Source organism: Podarcis raffonei, chromosome 9 (assembly GCF_027172205.1).
Source record: "Podarcis raffonei isolate rPodRaf1 chromosome 9, rPodRaf1.pri, whole genome shotgun sequence".
In the NCBI taxonomy this organism is placed as follows: Eukaryota; Metazoa; Chordata; class Lepidosauria; order Squamata; family Lacertidae; genus Podarcis; species Podarcis raffonei.
Genome location: NC_070610.1, coordinates 61013254 through 61037443, shown reverse-complemented (window position 1 = coordinate 61037443; position 24190 = coordinate 61013254).

Genomic DNA, 24190 nt, shown 5'->3' with positions numbered 1-24190 from the left:
CACCAGGAGACAGGCAGAGGTTTAACCAGGAGACAAAGGAACATGGGAGAAAGGAGGGAAGGGAGAACTTTTTGAATTCTGTTAATTTTCTTAGAAGAGAGAGGCAGGGAGATCCTTCTTTTGCAGTAGTCAAAAAGCAGTGAGAGGACAGATGGTAATAGGTGTGTGGGGCCCTCGTTCCTAGGAGTGCAGCAACAAATTGGCCATAAGAAGACCAAGAGGTTGGTGGCTTCAGGATTACAGAAAACAACTAGGGTTCAGATACTGGGGATTAATGAATCTGGGACTGTAAAACCCATAGAACTCAGCTAGATTGGTAAAAAAAAAAAAGTGTTTTACATGCATTGTATATGTGATATAACACTATGACACCAGATGGCGCTGTGGAGTCCCATCTTTCCCTACCGGATTTCCCTGTATGAGTTTACAGTGCAGTCAACTGAATCGCTTCTTTGACGTCTCTAGATCCATCCACAGTGAGTCTGAAACAAGAGAGTGGTGTTAAGATAAGGGCAAGCCTGGCTGAGAAATCTGATGGCGAAAATGGCTCATGGCCTCTTGTAGCAAGTGACCCCCCATATATGCTCAGATGTAAGAGTATCCTGACACTCTCAGGTGAGTGGGTTTGAATAAAATCACATGAGAATTTAACACAGAATTTTATGGGTGAGTATATTGGACTGAAAGCAGAGACATCACCTTACCAACAAAGGTCCATATAGTTAAAGCCATGGTTTTCCCAGTAGTGATGTATGGAAGTGAGAGCCGGACCATAATGAAGGCTGATCGCCGAATAATTGATGCTTTTGAATTATGGTGCTGGAGGAGACTCTTGAGAGTCCCATGGACTGCAAGAAGATCAAACCTATCCATTCTTAAGGAAATGAGCCCTGAGTGCTCACTGGAAGGACAGATCGTGAAGCTGAGGCTCCAATACTTTGGCCACCTCATGAGAAGAGAAGACTCCCTGGAAAAGACCCTGATGTTGGGAAAGGTTGAGGGCACAAGAAGAAGGGGATGACAGAGGATGAGATGGTTGGACAGTGTTCTTGAAGCTACAAACATGAGTCTGACCAAACTGCGGGAGGCAGTGGAAGACAGGAGTGCCTGGTGTGCTCTGGTCCATGGGGTCACAAAGAGTCGGACACGACTAAACGACTAAACAACATGTTGGACTGATACACAGGGAAAGGGATGTAAACAATCTGGGGGGGAAAGGTATAGCAAATTGTGTACAACTGAATTCTGTAATTAATCTGAGACATTTTCTTAAGGAACCCATGTGCCGGGAAGAGTGGAACTCAGGGCAGAGTGAACCCATGCAACAATAAAGTAGAAATGCACTAATACACTAATTTAGGAAACGTCACCAGGTGGATGCCAGGAACAGCATTGAACAGCATTCCGTACAGCCAAATTATGACTGCTGTACAGTTAGTCCCCATGCCATCCACCCTCGCAACCCACCCCCACAGTTTTCAATCAGTGTCGTGTTTACTTTTGCTACATTTCACCTACAAGAGGCTTTTAAACCGACGGCTTTCCATGCCTCCTGCTAGGCCATCATCTCATAGTGACCCTCTGAAATCAATGGCATAAGTAGGGGGTGACAGAAAACATGCAGTAAACAGGCAAGCCATTTTCTGTTGGGAAATATAAGGAAGATATTTAGTCTAAATATGCACTCATGGCCCTTAATCACTCATGCAAATGTTGCATCAAATCCAGCGGAAGTTTTGTCCAATAAACACCGGGGTCTTGGTTTCTGCGCATTTGAGTGTGTGCTGCCTGACTGGGCTGCCTCGCACTCAAGTGATTGCCTGCTTGTTTGGTACTTTACCAACTTCAAGAAATCATTTCTTATTGTGTGATTCATTCTTCGTTGTGACTTCAGTGGATAATAGCACATCCTCAAGTGAATAGCCACAAATTGCTACAAAGTTTAAACACAAGCCTGCCACACACACCCCACCTTCAAGTGCTTATCGTGATTAGACTAGTGCAAGTTGCTGCTGCCTAGCCCAAATCTAGCCTCCAGAGTCTTGGACAGAGGTCTTTCCAAACCTTATTGCCTAAGATTGTGAGCTGGAGATACCAACAACTGAGCTTGGGAATGATGCAGAGCATGTAGCCACCGAACTGAGCTCCTTCCCCAGATAGCAACTGATTCATTTTCTATCTGTGCCGGCACGAGTAGGACCACTAGGCTGGTGGCACTTTGACATCTACATGAGTAAAAACACATATCTTAGTGGCATCACTGATGTAGCGGAGAGGAAATGCAGAGCAGGAGTGAAGACATCGTCTACGAGAGAACCACAGCAGATATTCCTTGCTTTGGGAGTTGAATGAGGTCAGAGGCGGATTTAGGGAAGCATGACTGGTTCGGTCACACTGGGCACACTGAGCCTCAGGAGTGCCGTTAGAGACACCACAACTATTATTTAGAATGGAGAGAGCTGGACCATAAAGAAGGCTGATCGCTGAAGAATTGATGCTTTTGAATTATGGTGCTGGAGGAGACTCTTGAGAGTCCCATGGACTGCAAGAAGATCAAACCTCTCCATTCTTAAGGAAATCAGCCCTGAGTGCTCACTGGAGGGACAGATCCTGAAGCTGAGGCTCCAATACTTTGGCCACCTCATGAGAAGAGAAGACTCCCTGGAAAAGACCCTGATGTTGGGAAAGGTTGAGGGCACAAGGAGAAGGGGGCGAGATGGTTGGATAGTGTTCTCCAAGCTACCAGCATGAGTTTGACCAAACTGCGGGAGGCAGTGGAAGACAGGAGTGCCTGGCGTGCTCTGGTCCATGGTGTCACGAAGAGTCGGACACAACTAAATGACTAAACAACAACAATGAGAGTGTTGGTATTTTCATTCTCCATTGCTGGATCATGTGATCCTGTGTTTACTTTTCTGTACTGTTGTGTGTGGGAACGGAAGTCAGTCTGAGATACTTCCGTTCTTTGTTCTCTTTCTCTCAGTTCTTTTTTTTTTAAATGATATTTTATTCAAGTTTCGAAAAAGAATTTACAAAGATAATAAAGTAATACAGAAAAATACTAACAATAAAAAAATACAGAATAGAAAGAAAAAAAAGGAAAAGAAAATAGAAAAAACAGTAAAAAAGAGAAAATAAGTCCATCTTTCAATGTCTTATTTTTCATTCACTTGTTTCCCTGACCTCCTCACACCTTCCTTTTTTGTATTCCATTTCGAATGGTTAATTCAGCAAATCCTTTCCCTCTTTGTTTTTATCTTAGTTCTTTATCTTGACATATTGTAACCTTATAATTTCATCTATTTAATAAATCATACATACTCCTTTTTAACTTTGTTACTAAAACCACTTCGTTTCATTCCAGCATCATTTTAACATTCGTTAATTTTGCAATGTTTCTGTAAATAGTCCTTAAATTTCTTCCAATCTTCTTCCACCAACTCTTCTCCCTGGTCTCGGATTCTGCCAGTCATTTCCGCCAATTCCATATAGTCCATCACTTTCATCTGCCATTCTTTCAGAGTGGGTAAATCTTGTGTCTTCCAATACCTTGCAATAAGTATTCTTGCTGCTATTGTGGTGTACATAAAGAAAGTTCTATCCTTCTTTAACACCAATTGGCTGACCATGCCCAGGAGAAAGGCCTCTGGTTTCTTCAAGAAGGTATATTTAAATACCTTTTTCATTTCATTATATATCATCTCCCAGAAAGCCTTAATCCTTGGGCACGTCCACCAAAGGTGAAAGAATGTACCTTCATTATCTTTACATTTCCAACATTTATTATCGGGCAAATGGTAGATTTTTGCAAGCTTGACTGGTGTCATGTACCACCTGTATATCATTTTCATAATATTCTCTCTTAAGGCATTACATGCCGTAAATTTCATACCCGTGGTCCACAACTGTTCCCAGTCAGCAAACATAATGTTATGTCCAACATCTTGTGCCCATTTAATCATAGCAGATTTAACCGTTTCATCCTGAGTATTCCATTTCAACAGCAAGTTATACATTCTTGAAAGTATCTTAGTTTTGGGATCTAGCAGTTTTGTTTCCAATTTTGATTTTTCCACCTGAAAGCCAATTTTTTTGTCCAAATTGTAAGCCTCCCTTATTTGATAATACTGAAGCCAATCTCGCACTTTATCTTTTAATTTCTCAAAACTCTGCAATTTCAATTTATCTCCTTCTTGTTCCAAAATTTCCCAATATTTCGGCCATTTGGCCTCCATATTGAGCTTTTTCTGGGCCTTTGCTTCCATCAGTGACAACCACCTTGGAGTTCTATTTTCAAGTTGGTCCTTATATCTTATCCAGACATTAAACAATGCTTTCCTGACAATATGGTTTTTAAATACTTTATGTGCTTTAACCTTGTCATACCACAAATATGCATGCCACCCAAAAATGTTATTAAAACCTTCTAAATCCAAAATGTCTGTGTTCTCAAGAAGCAGACATCCTTTGTCTCATCTGTTTAATTTTCCATTCTATTTCCTGATTCATCATCTTCATATATTAAACTTGATATAACTTTATTTCTCTCAGAATCTCTTGTGACTTTGGTTTCGCTCTCAGTTTCTTCTCACCCTCTTTTATTTTTTCCAAAATTTTGTCTTTTTTCTCATTTTGAGTTCTCTTCTTTATTGCATTCTGTTGAATTAAAAACCCCCTCATAACTGCTTTGCTTGCATCCCAGACTACTCTTTTTTCAGTGGTAGTGTTCAAATTTATCTCAAAATAGTCTCTCAAGGTTTTTTGGGCCTTCTTAGTAACCTCTTCATCTCTAAACAGGTTGTCATTCATCCTCCATCTGAAGGAACCAGTTGGTGTTAGTTTCATCTCCATTTTCACAGCATTATGGTCGGAGCAAGTTTTAGGGCAAATTTCCACTTTTCGAGTCTTAGGAGCCAGTCCTCTAGTTATCCAAATTTGGTCAATTCTTGTCCATGTCATTTTGGCTTCAGAGAAGAAAGTTCCCTCTCTACCCAAGGGATTCTTTGTTCTCCAAATGTCAATTAAGTCCATATTGTCAGTCATCTCAAAAAAGGTTTTTGGTAGTCTGCCGTCTTTAGTAACTACCTGTCTCTGTGCCTTGTCCATGTTTGTGGATACCACTCCATTCATGTCTCCCATCATAATGATGTTATAATCCATGTAGTCCAGCAATGTCTCATGCAGCTTTTTAAAAAATTTCGATTTCCCCTCATTTGGTGCATAAACTCCTACTATCAGAAATTTCTCTCCTTCTGCTTGGATTTCAATTGCCACAAATCTTCCTTGTTCATCTTTAAACATAAATTTCGGTGATAGGCTCTCTTTTGCATAAATCACGACTCCCCTTTTTTTAACCTTATCCGATGAAATAAACTCTTGACCCAATCTTTTATTGATCAATACTTTCCTGTGCAGCCTTATCACATGTGTTTCCTGCAGACAAATCAAATCCAATTGTTCCTTTTTCAATAAATGAAAGACTTTTTTCCTCTTCTCCGGGGAGTTAAAACCATTAATATTCCAGCTTAATAGTTGCAGAGCCATGGCGTGGTTACTTTGCTTTTCCTCCAACTGCACCCAGCAGTTGTTCCTGATCTGTTGGTGGTACCACTTTCTCTAAGTTTTCCAATCCAAAGGATAATAATAATAATAATAATAATAATAATAATAAAAAATTTTATTTATATCCCGCCCTCCCCAGCCGAAGCCGGGCTCAGGGCGGCTAACAACACTAAAACAGTGCAACATTATAAAAACATTATAAAAATTAATTAAAATAAAAATTGATGGCAACAATAAACTAAAGTTTTGTAAAGATTGCCAAAGGAGGGAGTCAGGCTGCACCCTGACCAAAGGCCTGGTGGAACAGCTCTGTCTTGCAGGCCCTGCGGAAAGATGTCAAGTCCCGCAGGGCCCTAGTCTCTTGCGACAGAGCGTTCCACCAGGTTGGAGCCGCAGCCGAAAAAGCTCTGGCTCTAGTTGAGGCCAGCCTAACCTCTCTGTGGCCTGGGACCTTCAAGATGTTTTTATTTGAAGACCGTAAGTTCCTCTGTGGGGCATACCAGGAGAGGTGGTCCCGTAGGTACAAGGGTCCTAGGCCGTATAGGGCTTTGAAGGTTAAAACCAGCACCTTAAACCTGATCCTGTACTCCACCAGGAGCCAGTGCAGCTGGTATAGCACTGGATGAATGTGATCTCACAGCGAAGACCCCGTAAGGAGTCTCGCTGCGGCATTCTGCACCCGCTGGAGTTTCTGGGTCAGTCTCAAGGGCAGCCCCACGTAGAGCGAGTTACAATAATCCAGTCTGGAGGTGACCGTCGCGTGGATCACAGTGGCTAGGTCAGGGCGAGAGAGGTAAGGAGCCAACTGCTTAGCTTGGCGGAGATGAAAAAATGCCGCCTTTGTTATAGCTGCAATCTGCGCCTCCATGGAGAGGGAGGTATCGAAGATTACACCCAAACTCTTAACGGACGGTGCTGGCACTAATTGCACCCCCGCAAGAGATGGGAGTTGCCCCCTCAATCTCATATCGTCCCGTCCCAGCCAGAGGACCTCTGTCTTCGAAGGATTTAACTTCAACCGGCTCCCACGTAACCATCCAGCCACAGCTTCCAAGCATCTGATCAGTGTGTCTGGGGCCGAGTCAGGATGGCCATCCATCAACAGATAGAGTTGGGTGTCATCAGCATACTGATGGCAGCCCAGCCCAAAACTCCGGACAAGCTGGGCGAGGGGGCGCATAAAGATGTTAAAAAGCATTGGGGAGAGTATCGCACCCTGGGGCACTCCACACACCAAGGAGTGGCGGGATGACAATTCCCCCCCAAGCGCCACCCTCTGTCCCCGACCAGAGAGAAACGAGCGCAGCCATTGAAGGACTGTGCCCTGGATCCCCACGTCGGCAAGGCGGTGGTCCAGGAGTTCGTGATCGACCATGTCGAAGGCTGCTGACAGTCTAGAAGAATCAGCAGCCCCGACCCGCCTCGATCCAGCTGCCTGTGGAGATCATCTGTTAGGGCGACCAGAGCCGTCTCGGTCCCATGACCAGCGCGGAAGCCGGACTGGAATGGATCCAGAGCCGATGTTTTGTTTTGTTTTTTAATAATATTTATTAAATTTTGACAATAAAGAAATTAAGAAAATACAAAAACACAAAAATACAAAATCACAAAATACAAAAATACAAACATTAAACATAAAAAAAGAAAAAGAGAAAAAAAGAACACATACAAAAGAAAACAAAAATCCCTCTTTTTTAGTCTCTCATCTTTGATTAACTTATTTTCCTGACTTCCTCACATCTCTCTTTTTTGTATCCCTTTTGAAATTTAATTCAGCAAATTCATCAATCCTATTTAATTTATCTATTATCTATTATCAATCCAATCTTAACCTTATTGCTAGAATCCCTTCAATTCAAATCAATGCCATCAACATTCAGAAATTTTACAATGTTTCTGTAAATAAGTTTTAAATTTCCTCCAATCTTCTTCCACCAACTCTTCTCCCTGGTCTCGGATTCTGCCAGTCATTTCCGCCATTTCCATGTAGTCTATCAGTTGCATCTGCCATTCCTCCAGTGTGGGTAGGTCTTGTGTCTTCCAATGCTTCGCAATGAGGATTCTTGCTGCTGCTGTGGCATACATAAAAAAAATTCTATCCTTCTTTGGCACCGTTTGGCCAACTATGCCCAGGAGAAAGGCCTCTGGTTTCTTCAGGAAAGTGTATTTAAATACCTTTTTCATTTCATTATAGATCATCTCCCAGAAAGCCTTAATCCTTGGGCACGTCCACCAAAGGTGAAAGAATGTACCTTCAGTTTCTTTACATTTCCAACATTTATTATCGGGCAAGTGATATATTTTTGCAAGCTTGACTGGGGTCATGTACCACCTGTACATCATTTTCATAATGTTCTCTCTTAGGGCATTACATGCCGTGAATTTAATCCCAGTGGTCCACAACTTCTCCCAGTCAGCAAACATAATATTATATCCTATATCTTGTGCCCATTTTATCATTGCAGATTTTACCGTTTCTTCCTCAGTATTCCATTTCAACAGCAGATTGTACATTCTTGATAATATCTTAGCATTGGTTTCTAACAGTTCTGTTTCTAACTTTGATTTTTCCACCTGGAAACCAATTTTTTTATCCAAATTATACACTTCTCTTATTTGAAAATAGTGCAACCAGTCTCACACCTTCTCTTTAAGCTTCTCATAGCTCTGCAATTTCAATTTGTCACCTTCCTGTTCTAAAATTTCCCAGTATTGCCTTAAGAGAGAATATCATGAAAATGATTTATAGGTGGTACATGACCCCAGTCAAGCTTGCAAAAATCTATCATTTGCCCAATAACAAATGCTGGAAATGTAATGAAACTGAAGGTACTTTCTACCACCTTTGGTGGATGTGCCCAAGGATTAAGGTCTTCTGGGAAATGATTTATAATGAAATTAAGAAGGTGCTTAAGTGTACCTTTCATAATAAACCAGAGGCTTTTCTCCTGGGCATGGTAGGCCAATTGGTGTCAAAGAAAGACAGGACGTTTTTTATGTATGCTACAACAGCAGCAAGAGTTCTGCTAGCAAAGTATTGGAAGACACAAGAACTACCCACGCTGGAAGAGTGGCAGACGAAGGTGATTGACTATATGGGACTGGCAGAGATGACGGGCAGAATCCGTGACCAAGGGAGAGAGACGGTGGAAGAAGATTGGAAGAAATTTAAATTTTATCTTAAAAATTGTTGTAAAATTAGTGAGTGTTAAAATGTCATGGGTAAAGCATAGCAGATTTGCAGAGATAAATGATTGGACAAGAGGAAAGAAAAGGGTTAAAGAAAGGAATTTTTAAGTAATTTAGATCAGGGGTTGCTGAAAAAGTTTAAAATAGGGATGCAGAAAAGGGAGGCATGGGGAAGTCGTTGAAATTGGGTACATGAAAAAATTCATGAAATTATACATGTTTTTATGTTTGTTTGTTTGTGTTTGTTGTTTGTATTGTCTTATAATGTATGTTGAAAAGCCAATAAAAATTTTATAAAAAAAAAAAAAAATCCCAGTATTTTGGCCATTTGGACTCCGTGTTAAGTTTTTTCAAAGCTTTCGCTTCCATAGGTGATAGCCATCTTGGGGTTTTACTCTCCAAAAAGTCTTTGTATCTTATCCAGACATTAAACAATGCTTTTCTGACAATATGGTTTTTAAATGCCTTATGTGCTTTGACCTTGCCATAGCACAAATATTCATGCCACCCGAATACATTATCATAACCTTCAAGATCTAGAAGATCTGTGTTTTCAAGAAGTAGCCATTCCTTCAGCCAGCAAAAAGCCGCTGATTCATAATAGAGTTTAAAGTCTGGCAGGGCAAACCCTCCTCTATCTTTAACATCAGTAAGTATCTTGAATTTTATTCTGGGCTTTTTGCCCTGCCAGACAAATCTAGATATGTCTTTTTGCCACTTCTTGAAACAATCCATCTTATCAATAATTTGCAATGATTGAAATAGGAATAACATTCTCGGCAATACATTCATCTTTATAACAGCAATTCGGCCTAGCAAGGAAAGCTTCAAGTTTGTCCAAATTTCTAAATCTTTTTTCACTTCTGACCAACATTTCTCATAATTATCTTTGAATAGGTTTACATTCCTAGAAGTCATGTTCACCCCTAGGTATTTTACCTTCTTTACTATTGTTAAGTCTGTCTCTTTCTGAAACCTCTCCCTCTCTATCGGCGTCAAATTTTTCTCCAAAACCTTGGTTTTTGACTTATTCAATTTAAAACCTGCCACTTGACCAAATTCCTGGATTACTTCTAAAGCCCTCTTGGTACTAGATACTGGCTCCTGTAATGTCAAAACTAAGTCATCTGCAAAAGCCTTAAGTTTGTATTGTTTAACTCCGACCTGAATACCTTGGATCATGTGGTCCCTTCTAATCATATTTAACAAAACCTCCAGAACCGAAATAAATAGCAGTGGGGAAATTGGGCAGCCTTGTCGTGTCCCTTTCTCTATTTTAAATTCTTCTGTCACCACATTATTAACTATCAGTTTGGCCTTTTGTTCAGAGTAAATCACACCTATACCGTTTTCAAAATTTTGTCCAACCACCATCCCCTGAAGATTTTTCTTCATAAAACTCCAAGAAATATTGTCAAAGGCTTTCTCCACATCTACAAATATCAAAACTGCTTTCGTATTAATGTTCACCTGCTACTTTTCTAAAATATTAATTATGTTCCTCATATTGTCCGATAGATGCCTTCCAGGGAGAAAGCCAGCTTGGTCTTTATGTATCACTTCTGCCAGTACTTTTTTCAATTTTCTGGCCAAAATATCTGCAAAAATTTTGTAATCCACATTGAGTAGGGATATGGGGCGGTAATTCTTGAGTTGTGTATTTTCAGACTCGGTTTTCGGTATAAGTGTGATATAGGCTTCTTTCCACGACTCAGGCGCATTTTTCCCCTCCATAATTTCATTGCATACCTCCTTTAGTGGTTGAATTAAATAGTCTTTCAAAGTTCTATAATATTTGGAGGTTAATCCATCAGGCCCTGGAGATTTGCCCAATTGCATATTCTGAATCGCACCTTCCACCTCTTGTTCAGTTATTTTATAGTTCAATAATAATTTATTTTCTTTAGAATTTTTTTGTAATCCATTAGTCTTCAAAAACTGTTCAATTTTCATCTCATTCTGTGGCCCTTGTGTATATAATTTTTTAAAATATCTCTGGAAGCAATTTCTGATTTCCTGCGGGTTCTGTATATTCTTTCCATCCACTTCAAGGTTTGTAACTGTATTTAATTTTTGCCTCTTCTTCAGCTGCCATGCTAACAGCTTCCCACATTTATTAGCTGATTCAAAAGTCTTTTGTCTCATCTGTTTAATTTTCCATTCAATATCCTGATTTATCATTTTCATATATTGTACTTGATATAACTTAATTTCTCTCAAGATCTCTTGTGACTTTGGTTTGGTTCTAAGCTTCTTCTCTCCTTCTCTTATTTTCTCCAAAAAATTTTCTTTTTTCTCACCTTGAATTCTCCTTTTTATTGCATTTTGCTGAATCAAGAACCCTCTCATTACAGCTTTACTTGCGTCCCAGATTACTCTTTTTTCCACGGGGGTCTTCAAATTTATCTCAAAATAGTCTTTCACAATTTTTTGGGCCTTCTTGATAATTTCTGGATCTTTAAACAAGGTGTCATTCATCCTCCATCTGAAGGAACCAGTCATTGTTGATTTCATTTCCATTTTCACAGGGTTATGGTCGGAGCACGTTTTTGGGCAAATTTCCACTTTTCGAATCTTTGGAGCCATTCCTCTGGTTGTCCAGATTTGGTCAATTCTTGTCCAGGTCTTTTGGGCTTCAGAAAAGAAAGTCCCCTCTCTACCCCAGAGCCGATGTCTCATCCAGAAACCTACCAAGCTGTTCCGCAACCGCTCTCTCAATCACCTTACCCAGGAATGGAAGATTCGAAACTGGGCGGTAATTGGATAGATCTAAGGGATCTAATGATGTTTTCTTTAAAAGCGGACGCACCACTGCCTCCTTCAGTTCCCCTGGGAATGTCCCAGTGCCAAGGGACAAATTGATGATATCCCCCAGGGGGCCCGCACCTCGTCTGGACACACTCTAATCAGCCACGGGCACGGGTCGAGAGGACAAGTGGTGGGCTTTCCAGCTCGGAGGAGTCTGTCCACATCGGCTAGGGATATCCGGTCAAAGTGGTCCAATACTGGACCCGAGGACATTCGAGGGGCCTCCAGTTCCTTTATTGTATCCAAATTGGCAGGGAGGTCATGGCGGAGCAACAAGACCTACTCCGCAAAAAAGCTCGCAAATGCCTCACAGCTGTGTGTCAAATTGTTATTTAAATTTGGCTGTCCTTCGAGGGACGTTAAAGACCGAATTATACTAAATAATTGCGCCGGGCGAGAGCTAGCGGATGCAATGGAGGCCGAGAAGTAGGACTTCTTAGCGGCCTTCACTGCCATCTCGTAGGTTTTCATAAAAACCCTATATGATGTTCTTGAAGCTCCGTCATGGGCACCCCGCCATACTCGCTCTAGCCATCTGAAGTCCCGCTTCATTTTCCGGAGCTCCTCAGTAAACCAGGGAGCCCGGTTTCTGCGGGGTCGCAGAGGGCGCTTAGGTGCGATCTCATTGATGGCTGCCAGGAGCTGGGTATTCCAGCCCTCAACAAGCTCAGTCAATGAGTCGCCAGGGGGAGAAAGGTCCCGCAAGGCTTGACGGAATCTATCAGGGTCCATCAGCCTCTGTGGGCGAGCCCAAATCGGCTTGCCACCTAAGCAGGGTGGGGGTGGAACGTCAATCCTGGCTTTCAGAGCGTAGTGATCAGACCATGGCACCTTCATCGAAGGAAACATGATCACATCTATACCATCGCCAAAGATCAAATCCAGCGTGTGGCCTGCTTGATGTGTGGGGCCCGAAACAAACTGGGAGAGCCCTAGTGTCGCCAAGGAAGACACCAGGTCCAGAGCCTGTGAGGAGGGAGTGGCATCAGCATGGATGTTGAAGTCCCCCAATACCAATAGGTTAGGGAACTCCAAGGCCCAGCCGGCCACCGCCTCCAGCAGGCCTGACAGGGTGGCTGCTGGTGCGCTAGGTGGCCGGTACACCAGCCAGCCAGCCAAGCTCACCTCGGACCCCACACTAGGCCAACACATTCGATGCCAGGGATCAATGGCGATGGTAGAGCCCTGAAAGAACAACCTTCCCGGATTAATAATGCCACCCCTCCCCCCCAGCCGACAGTCCGCGACTGGTGGAGGACGGAGAAACCCGGGGGAGCCATCTCTCGTAAGGTAACTCGTAAGGATAGTGATGTCTAATATTCCTGGTTTTAGTGCTCTTAGCTCTTCTTCAAATTCTTTCTGCAAGTCTTCTCCGTGATCTTTCAGAAATCTTTCTTTATCTTCCACTGATCTTATTTTTAACTTTCTTCCTTTGAAAGTAAAAGATAGGCCCTGAGGGAATTCCCACCTGAAAACAATACCGTTACTTCTCAACAGGTTCACCAGGTCTCCGTAGTTAGACCTAAGATCCAGGAGGTATTTCGGAATGTCTTTAAATATCTCCACTCTTGATTGATGTACCGTATTTTTCGCTCTATAACACGCACCCGACCATAACACGCACGTAGTTTTTAGAGGAGGAAAATCCGTAGGCATGCCACCCGTAGGCATTCCCTCCATAACACGCACAGACATTTCCCCTTACTTTCTAGGAGGAAAAAAGTGAGTGTTATGGTGCAAAAAATACGGTATTTCCAAGGTCTTCTGAAAATGCAGACTCAATATTTTGTCTCTCTCCTCTTTTGTTCGGAGAGAAATCAAACAGTCTCTCACCCTGTTCTTTCTCCCCCCTCTTCCGAGCCTGAAGGCACTTACTATCTTAATTTCTTGCTTCTCTAAATCTAGGTTCCAGAAGTCTGCAAATTCATGCATAAGAAAGTCACTTAGGTTGTCTTTCTCAAGTTCAGGTACCGCCCTGATCCTTAAATTTGTCTATCTTTCCTTCAGTTCAATCATAGATAGCATTGACTTGTGATCGTCAAGTTGCCTACATATCGGTGGTATCTTTCCCTCAACGGCCAGTGCTTTTTCCTTTGCTCCTTCAGCTGTCTTTCGAGTCAAAGTTGATTCCTGCAGCAATTTCTCAATAGATTCTGTATTAGAGTTCACCTTCTGTCCCAAATTATTGATACTTGTGGTATTCTGATCAATTTTGGTTGATGCTTCAGCTACTTGTTTACTCAGTTTTTCCAAAGATTCACTAATTTTGCCTAGTGCCACAGCTACTACATCTTCAGATGCCATTCCTTTTAGATCAGTTTGAACAGGTGCTGCCCCTAATGGTGCAGAAGGGCCAGATGCTGATGCTCTTCGCTGCTGCCGAATTTTCCCAGATCTTGTTGTTTTTTCCTGCAGCAAGTTTGCCATAACACTTTATCTGAAACTCAAGGTCAGTCCCACGGCCGGAATTTGTTTTACTGTGGAAAATTCCCCTGGCCAATTTGAAGTGGAAAATTCCCTGGCCTGTTGTAACAATTACCAAGTTCCTCTAGGGGGACACAGTAACAGTTAGTTCTTGTTGCATTAAAGTAACTTTTCCAAGTCCCCCATTTAACAAAGTAAACAACCGTTTCAATTTCAATTTCAGTTACTTTGCAGTTCCTTAAAAACCTTAAAGTCCGGAGAAGCCAGTCAGAATCAAAAGTATCTCTCTTGCAGAGTTAACTGTCAAAAAGTTACAATGTCTATAAACAGCGCAATTCACAGTATGGCAATCTTATTAGCACTTGACAGCCCGTCCCAGGCATTAAGCAGTGGTCTTTGTTTCTTTTTCCTCTCTTTTTGCAGGCAAAAGTACTTCTCACTCTTCCCTCCCCTCTCCTGCAATTCAGGGAGGGAGGTCTTTTGTCTTGATGTTAGGATTTAAGTCCTTTTGAGGTAATTTCCCAGGTCTTAGTTTAAATAATCTTTGCTTTGATCTATTTACAAGAAACGGAAGGTGGACTTCCTGTTTACACCTTCCCGTTTTCAGTACCAAATTAATGCTCTTTCTTCCCTTGTTTTAAAGTCTTTAATTCAACCTACTCACGGTAGTTGTTTTGATAGCCGAATTGTCACAGGAAAAAAGTCAGCGCTCTCCGACAACAGTTGAGCGGCTTCACTCCATGGAAGAAGCAATTGACTCTCAGCACTGCGCCACTCGCCCCGTTTCGCTCCGGAGCCTGTAGCCGGGTTCCTTTGCGAATTGGGGGGGGGCGCTGAAGGTGCCCGCTGAGTCCCACGGTCACAGGCTTCACCCGCCTGTGGTTTTTTGGAGGGTCCCCGCTTCGCCGTAGCAGCAAGACCCGATTTCAGCAAAGCTCACTCCCTCCAGGTTAGAGGGAATCCGCCATTACCGATGGCGCCGACTCCGGAAGTCTCTTTCTCACAGTTCTGAGGAAACTGTCTGTGTGAGAAGACGCAGCTCACTGCTCGTCATGATGCTTTTGTTTTCTTTGCTGTAAATAAAGACTCTGGTGCTACATATCTGACACAATCTTGCTTTCACTGAACTCTGCTAATGTGTGCTCACATCTATGGATGTGGGTCAAAGTGTTATATGGGACTGGCCCAAAGGAATGTCCCGATAGAGAGGTGTGGGGGCACTGAATTTTGGTGTTCCAAAGCGCACCTCTGAAGTTTTAGACCCCAAGGTCTGCCACTGATATGTTGATAATGAGGCTTTCAAGTTGTTCGTGATAAATTAACAGCGAACAGGGGTAGCCAGCATTACAGATGTTGCTGCATTACAACTCGCAACATGCTACATGGGAGTTGGCAGAGAGGAAGTCAGAGAATGAGGAAAATAATCAAGCAAGAATGCTGACACTCCTTTGCAAGGAGTGCATTTCTAATTGAAAGCTAAAGTTTGCATTTCAGCTAGCTGAAGATCTTTTGCTAAAGCATAAGGCACTTTCCAAATAGAGTCTATGCAGTCAGGTAGGAACTTCCTTATGGGTGTGCATGCAATTTCAGTCGCATTGATCCTAATCAGCTGGGCATTATGCTCTGTACTGCTGTGTGTGCATGTGTGTATGTGCATGCATGCATGCAAGTAATAATGATCTACCCAGCTGCCTGCATTTTGGGGTGTTCATTGGGGGCTGTCATGAAACGCTCTTGCACTCAAACCTTACCACTACATCCCTGGGTGTAGTGCTTTGCATGAAAAAGGTCCCAGGTTGCACCTTCAACACACTTCCTTAAAGGATCTCAGGGAACAGAGACTGAAAATACCCCCTCCAGAAATCTCGCCAAGCAGCTGCAGAGCAAGACAATATGGGGATAGGTAGACCAATGGCCAACATGAACAAAATATTGCTTAGGGAAACTGCACATCCTCAAGTCCAAAATACAAAACTCTTAACAAGAATTCAGGGGGAAAGGAATGGGCAAAGTGGAGGAAGAAGAAAGGAATAAAAATGGTACCCATCAGTCTTAATCTTAATTCAGTATCTCTGACACTTACCCAGGGCGGTGATGTTCCCATGGAGTTCTGTGCAAGAAGGAGCTGGCCCCATTCATTTTTTTCAGTGTTGAGGAATGCTTTATGTCCAAAGTGAAGCTTTATCTTTGCTTTGAGAAGCAAATGGGAGCTGATCCTGCTTAGGAGGGGCTCCCAAGTTACCCAGAGGAAAGCAGCACTATCCTTTGATTCCTCCCTTAAACCATTTTGGCAGGCAACCTTTCAGTGAAGGTTCCAGGTTCTGACAGGATGCAAAGCTCTGTGCTGTATTTGTAAATCAGAGGGAACTTGTAGGATTAAATATTTAAAGAAAAGGCTTGTGAAGTGCAGTGAAAATCCAGAGTGTTTTTGATATAGTAACAGAGGTGTAAAGTTTTTTGCAGGAATTCTTCCTGGTGTCACGAGTTAACTCTCGCTCAAACCTAGCAAGTTTTATAACCCTCATCTTCAACGCCGCCTTTCTATGTACTGTTTTTCCGCAGAGTGAATGTCTTACATAACTCATGTTGCTGAATTCCAACAACCACATGTAGCAAACAGGCTGCAGTAAAATTCGGGATCATGAGTGTGCAAAGAAGCTGTGCAAGCTGCACTGCAATGAATTTTGCAACAACCTCATCGGAAACACTACCATATTTTTTGCTCTATAAGACTCACTTTTTCCCTCCTAAAAAGTAAGGGGTAATGTGTGTGCGTCTTATGGAGCGAATGCAGGCTGCGCAGCTATCCCAGAAGCCAGAACAGCAAGAGGGATCACTGCTTTCACTGCACAGCAATCCCTCTTGTTGTTCTGGCTTCTGAGATTCAGAATATTTTTTTCTTGTTTTCCTCCTCCAAAAGCTGGGTGCGTCTTATGGTCTGGTGCGTCTTATAGAGCGAAAAATATGGTGGTTACAAAAAGCGATGGAAAGCTTATCTGCTTCCATATCACTTTTGCATATCACTTTTGCATATCACTTTTTCACCTGGAAGACAACCTCCACCTGTAAAGATATGTAAGATTCCCCTAGAAGTCTACTCATAGTACCACAACTCACAGAATAGAGAGATGACCTGAAAACAGGTACTTTCTGTTTCTCCCATGTACTATGGAACAACCTTTCCCCTGCCATATAGCTATGGAATAGCTCAATCAGTTGTTTCAGACAACTTGTAAAGACTTAACTTTTGCCCAGGCTTTCCCCGAATGGGTCTAGATCAGTGGTTCTCAACTGTGGGTCCCAGATGTTGTTGGACTACAACTCCTATCATCCCTGAGCTCTGGCCTTGCTAGCTAGGGGTGATGGGAGTTGTAGTTCAACAACATCTGGGGATCCACAGGTTGAGAAAGGCTGGTCTAGATATACAGCCATTCATCAAAGGCAGATGGTGACATATTGGAGCCTGATGCCAAAAATCAAAATGGAGTCCCCTATGAGGATAAAAATACCATGAACTAAATTAGTGACTATTTTTAGCAGGCTACCTCATCCTGTCCAGCAGTGTAGCTGGCATGGTAGCACATGCATATATAACATGGAAATCTACTTGCCCTAAGTCATCTACCTGAAAGGGCAGCTCTCCTGACAACTAATGGAGAAAAAGAGGCTCTATTCTTTGATTCCTCCCTTAAATAATCCAGGGAAAGCATAGACACTGTTCTTTGATTCCTCCCTTACACTATTCTGGCAGGCAACCCTTTAGTGAAGTCCTTCCATCAAGTTCTGACAAACTTTTCATTTGTAAATCCGATGGAACTTGGTAAGTGGGAACATTTTAAAGAAAAAGACTTGTGAAGTTCAATAAAAGCTAGAGTGTTTTGATAGACACAATGTTCTCAAGTTTCTAAAGAAATTCATAATGGGTCTCTTTTGTTTCCCTCAAGCCTAGCAGGTCTTCTCTTCTTGTATGCCATTCACATTTGCCCAAGTACAGATTTCACTTCTGGTTTTCCATAGAGTGAATATTTTACATAACTTGTGACCTTGAACTTAAAGAATCAAATGTAGCATGCAGGCTGAAGTGAAATGTACAGAAAAGATGACTGAAATTCCAACACACCATAAATCTACGCTATTGAAGTTTACTCTGGGAGTTAAAGGTTTTGCATTATGCAAAACATATAATTGTATACTCCATCCTGGAACAGCAAATGATAAATTACATTATAAAAGCTCTGGTACATTTAAATATGGAATGTTCTTTGAACAGAAGCAACAGTTAAATTACATCACATTACATGACAGCCACAGCCATAAAATGAGATCCACATATTTCAAATGATTATTTTATCATAAAATTTCAAATAGTTAAGCTCCGTTACTCCATTAAAGCAAGAATCTAAATTACCTTTGGCTTCAATGGGTCCCAAACTGGGCCCAGTACTGAATGAAACAAGTTCTGTTTGGTGCCTGCCACTTTGAATTCATACCATAGTATCAGTAGACTATCGTACAACGAGAGTCCATATTAGAAAGAGGGGAAAAACATAAAGGAAGAGCAGAGTTTCAGTTCAAAACAGTTTCAGCCTGGAGCAGAGGCCAAGTGGTGATGAAAGAAGGGGATATTTAAGGGCAGTGAAGAGCATATAAGAGTTTGTGGGAGGGATGGAGGGCAAAATTTCTAAACAGCCAGAATACATGTTCATCTTTTATGTATGGTTTCATAGGCCTAATTTATACAGCACTGAGAAGTCGGTGTCCTCTCTGGTCTCACTGAGTGACCTAGGTCCCCTAGATGACCCCCAACATCTGTTCTTATGCTATAATTGTATGATTCTACACAGTACCATTTTTCTAGAAAATGAGGTACAGTACTGGAACTCACTATGAATGCTTCTCTTACAATGGCAATGGCACCCACGTGACAGGTGCCGGAACTGATTTCTGGCAAGCTCCAGCTGCGGGGGCGGGGGGGGACCCTGATTCTACACAATCACCTCCAAGAACATGAGGAACTGCCACCCAGATACATAAACCAGTCAAGATCACATGGGAAGCTTATTGTATGAACATAGCATCCATAGCTATGATTTCCTCACAGTATCCACCTATTTCGCCCTCATCTAGAAGCATCATACATGGCTTCCACATGAGTCTAAGCAGGCCAGGAGTTCTGCTTAGTGTTCATATTTGGGGTGGGGGGAGGATTTGTGGAATGATCCCATAACTAATGCTGCATCCTGCACTATGCTTCCACTATATACCTTAATAGGGCACAACTGCAAAGCTTTGGAACAAGATGTGTGATACAAATGGTCCCCTGCACCTGGAAAATCAGAAAACACTACAGCAGTACTGTGCTAGTTCCATCCACATATTCAGCACTGTTGAATTTGTGCAAGTTGTTGAGTTTCCAGATAAGCTGCCAATAGCGGCTTATGAATCTGTTCCTGCATAAGCTCCACCATGATAAGACATGGCTACATTGGCCATGACACCTGGCTACATCTTCACCATTCATCTGACAGCCTCTGGGCTTCTTCTTTTTTAAAAAACAAAAACACCATAGCATCACCCACCACTTATCTGCTTTTTCACACCATGTTACACCACATTAGTAGACGAGGGTTTATCATTCAGCTCAGTTAATCAGTTCAGCGGAGACAGGTATTTGTTTATCACAAGCCTGCTTATTTACGGAGGTATTTGCATTTTTAATATCTGATTTTTTGTAGTGTAGAACATTAAGCTGCAGTCACCGTGAAAGCACTTACCTCTCTGGAAATAGGAATTCACACTGTGTAATAATCCTTTTAGGGAAACAACAGTATTTAAGACACTTGCTGGAGCGTGGCTTATTTGCTTCTGTCATATACGATTTAAGGAGGTAAAGGAAGAATGAGAAGCGCTATGTTATCCTTTCCCTCAGAGTTTACATAGAGTATTTCTTTCCCTTCTCCGTCTGCTTGAATTGTTTCTCAGACAACAGGGAAACATCATGAGCCCATGTAAACTCCATTGTTGTCTAAAGAACAGCACCAATCTGCACCAGCAGAAGTTCCATGCCTATATCCCACTGTGGTTGAGAGGACATTATTTTGCCATTCAGTGGTTTCCATTCTATATAACGCCCCCCTCTATTGAAAAAAAGGATCCAGCATTATTATTGTAAAGGGCCAGCAGACCTTGATATCAGAGCTGGGTAAAAGAGTCCACAGCTTTGCTTTTTGCATAAATTAAGCATTTTGGTGAAGTGGAAATCCCACATGAACAAAAACACTATTTTTGTTTTCATTTGTTCTTAAAAAGAATTGCAAATCCTTCACTTTTACAATTTAATAATCAATAATTAATACAAGCAAATAGAAGAAAAGCTACACACACACACACACACACTAAAACAATGTTTATAAAAAAGAGTGGGGCTGATAACAAGGGGGGGAATCTATAAAACAAAATATTAAATTGATGTGCAAAGATACATATTGAAACACCATCATTTACAATAGCATTCCAGGATTGGCTAAATCTCTGTATAAATTTATTTTTGTGTTCATTGCATATCGTGTTCCTCTTGTGTGCTAATTTTATCTCTGACATAACTTGCGAGGTTTTCCTCAGCCGCTCCATTATAGATGCAGGTTCCTTATTCCTCCATTTGGGTGCTATCCACAATTTAACTCTTATCAATAATGTTGTGATAAGTTGTAAGTTGTTTAACACAAAGTTTTTGTTTTTGCTTGTTCTTTTGCTTGTTCTTCACTGCTATCTCTCCCTCCTGATTTGCTACTTCCTGGATTAGTCACATGGACAATCCCACCCAATCAAGGATGGCATCCCAGTGTCCTATGGCCAATCAGATTTAGTTAGAAGTCAAGGTCACAAAATGAAAGTGATGGCAAAATAAATTAAGGGAATGTTTTCTTGTTAAGTAGAACTGATTAGGGTTGCCATATTTTGAAGAGCAAGAAAGAGGACAGATCATGCACACACACACACACACACACACACACAACCTGTGAAATAACAGCCTGTGGGCTTTCCCCTGCCTTACATAGCCATTCCACCTGCTCATCTGCCCCATCCCACCATGCCATTCAATGATGCGCCCCATCTCAGCATGCACCATGTGGGCACACCATAGAGATAGGGAAAAAAGGTTAAGAGTGATCCTCACAAGCACACTTCCTGGCTCTGCTTGCAAAGCAAATCTTTGTACAGAGAGCAGGTGTGTCCACATAGATAGGAAAAACTAAAAAGTGATACACATGCACACACTTCCTGGTTCTGCCTGCAAAAGCCAGGACATTTTGCCAATTTTAAACCCCACCCCACCCTGGTGATTTTGCCTTTGGAATCCCTGCCACGTCCAGGGGAAACTGGACATATAGCCACTCTAGGACTGATCAGGTTTGATCCATCTTATAGATTTAGGGGAGCTAGTCTCAAACGTTTGTTGGGGGAAACCTAGGTTTTTTTGGGGGGGAGTTATTTGTCCTGTCTTCACGCTTCTTATGATGGAGGACAGCTGTAGCCACCCCCAACGACACGTTATCAAGATGGAGAGTGAGGGAACAGCTGCAGTCGCCTGCGGTTCCTGCGCAATGTTTGCCATCTTGCCAAAGGTTGCAGGCAGCTTTACCTGCAGCAATTGCATGTTGATTGCCCTCTTAAAAGACAAAGTCCAGCAACTGGAGGAACGTGTAGCTATGCTCCAAAGAATTAGAGAGCTGGAGCTCTTCTTGGAAGCAACAGAGCACACCGTCTCCACCAAGGAGGAGACAGGGGACTCCCCTGAGAAGGAGGCTAGTTCACCAACACAGGAGCCAAATATATGGAGAAACGTGACTCAAAGAAGTAGGAGGCCCAGGGTTCACTCTGATTGTTTAGAAATACACAATCGCTTTGAGGTCCTCTCCCCTAGCATGGAAGACGAAGAGCAGACTCCATTTGAGGATCTCTCCCTCATTACAGTCGATCAGGTATATGAAGACGAGCAGCAAAGTCAGTCCTCAGGGAATGTGCAGGCGACCGTGGAACGGACAGCTCACGGAAGAACCCCGACCAAACCCAAGAGGAGGCGTGTAGTGGTGATAGGGGATTCCCTACTGAGGGGAACAGAAGCAGTGATCTGTGGGCCTGACAAAATGTCTCGGGAAGTGTGCTGTCTCCCCGGGGCTAAGATCCAAGATGTAACTGAACGACTGCAAGGAATCATAAAACCCACTGACAAATACCCCTTCCTCTTGGTTCATGTGGGAACCAATGATACTGCAAGAAATAGCCTCCAGAAGATCAAAAGAGACTACGAGGCTCTGGGCAGGAAATTGAAGCAATTAAATGCACAAATTGTCATCTCATCTGTCCTCCCAGTTGAACGACGTGGCCCAGGGGGAGAGGGAAAAATAGTGGAAGTGAACAGCTGGCTTCGCAAATGGTGTAAACAGGAACGGTTTGGATTCTTAGATCACGGACTGCAGTTTCTTGAAAATGGACTTCTGGCAAGCGATGGGCTGCACCTCACAACAGTTGGGAGGAATGTTTTTGCCAAAAATCTCAGAAACCTCATCAGGAGGGCTTTAAACTGACTAATGTGGGGGAGGGAGACAGTGCTCCTGAAGGTAGGAGTCTATCAATTGATGAAGATGATCATCCAAATGTCATAGACCAAATGAAGCAAACAGCACGCAGACGTAGTGGTGGGAGAAAAAAATCCTTAAATAAGAGACACGGGGGAATGATTAATGGACTTCAATGTCTGTACACTAATGCGCAAAGCATGGGAAATAAACAAGATGAGCTTGAGCTCTTGGTACAGCAAACTAAATATGACATAATAGGCATCACTGAAACCTGGTGGGATAAGTCCCACAATTGGAATGTAATAATGGAGGGATACAATCTATTTCAGAGAAACAGACCAGACAAGAAAGGAGGAGGAGTGGCGTTATATGTCAGGGATGTGTATACCTGTGAAGAGATCCAAGATTTAGAACCTCAAAGCCAAAGTGAGAGCATTTGGGTCAAAATTAAGGGAGAGAAGAATAACAGTGACCTCACTGTGAGAGTTTACTATAGATCCCCAAGCCAAACGGAGGACATAGATGATGCCTTCCTGGAACAGATGGCTAGGCATGCAAAAGGAAGGGAGATAGTAGTAATGGGAGACTTCAATTACCCGGATATTTGTTGGATGTCAAACTCAGCCAAGAGCATAAGGTCAAACAGATTCCTTACTGGCCTTGCAGACAACTTCATTGTCCAGAAAGTGGGAGAAGCAACAAGAGGAACAGCCATTTTAGATCTGGTCCTAACCAATGTTGATGACCTGGTTAGTGGGGTAGAAGTGGAAGGATCATTAGGCGCGAGTGATCATGCTCTTCTGAAGTTTACTATACAGTGGAAAGGAGCAGCCAAGCATACTAGGACTCAATTTCTTGACTTTAAGAAAGCCGACTTCATAAAACTTAGGGAAGTGCTGGGTGAGATCCCATGGACAGTAATACTAAAAGGAAAGGGAGTTCATGATGGCTGGGAGTTTGTTAAGAGGGAGATAGTAAAAGCACAACTTCAGGCCATACCAATGAGACGGAAACATGGAAGGTGCCTAAAGAAGCCAGGGTGGCTATCTAAAGAACTTTTAACTGAGTTAAGATTAAAAAAGGATGTGTACAAAAAATGGAAAAGGGGGGAAACCACCAAAGAGGAATTCAAACAAATAGCCAGCACGTGTAGACACAAAGTCAGAAAAGCTAAAGCACAGAATGAACTCAGGCTTGCTAGAGAGGTTAAAAGCAACAAAAAAGGCTTTTATGGGTATGTTCGTAGCAAAAGGAAGAACAAAGAAACAGTGGGGTCACTCAGAGGAGAAGATGGTGAAATGCAAACAGGGGACACAGAAAGGGCTGAACTCCTCAATGCCTTCTTTGCCTCAGTCTTCTCCGATAAAGAAAACAATGCCCGACCTGAAGAATTTGGAGCAAATGATTCAGCAGAGGAAACACAGCCCAGAATAACTAAGGAGATAGTACAAGAATACTTGGCTAGTCTAGATGTATTCAAGTCTCCAGGGCCAGATGAACTGCATCCAAGAGTATTAAAAGAACTGGCAAATGTGATCTCAGAACCACTGGCAGTCATCTTTGAGAATTCCTGGAGAACAGGCGAAGTCCCGGCAGATTGGAGGAGGGCAAATGTTGTCCCTATT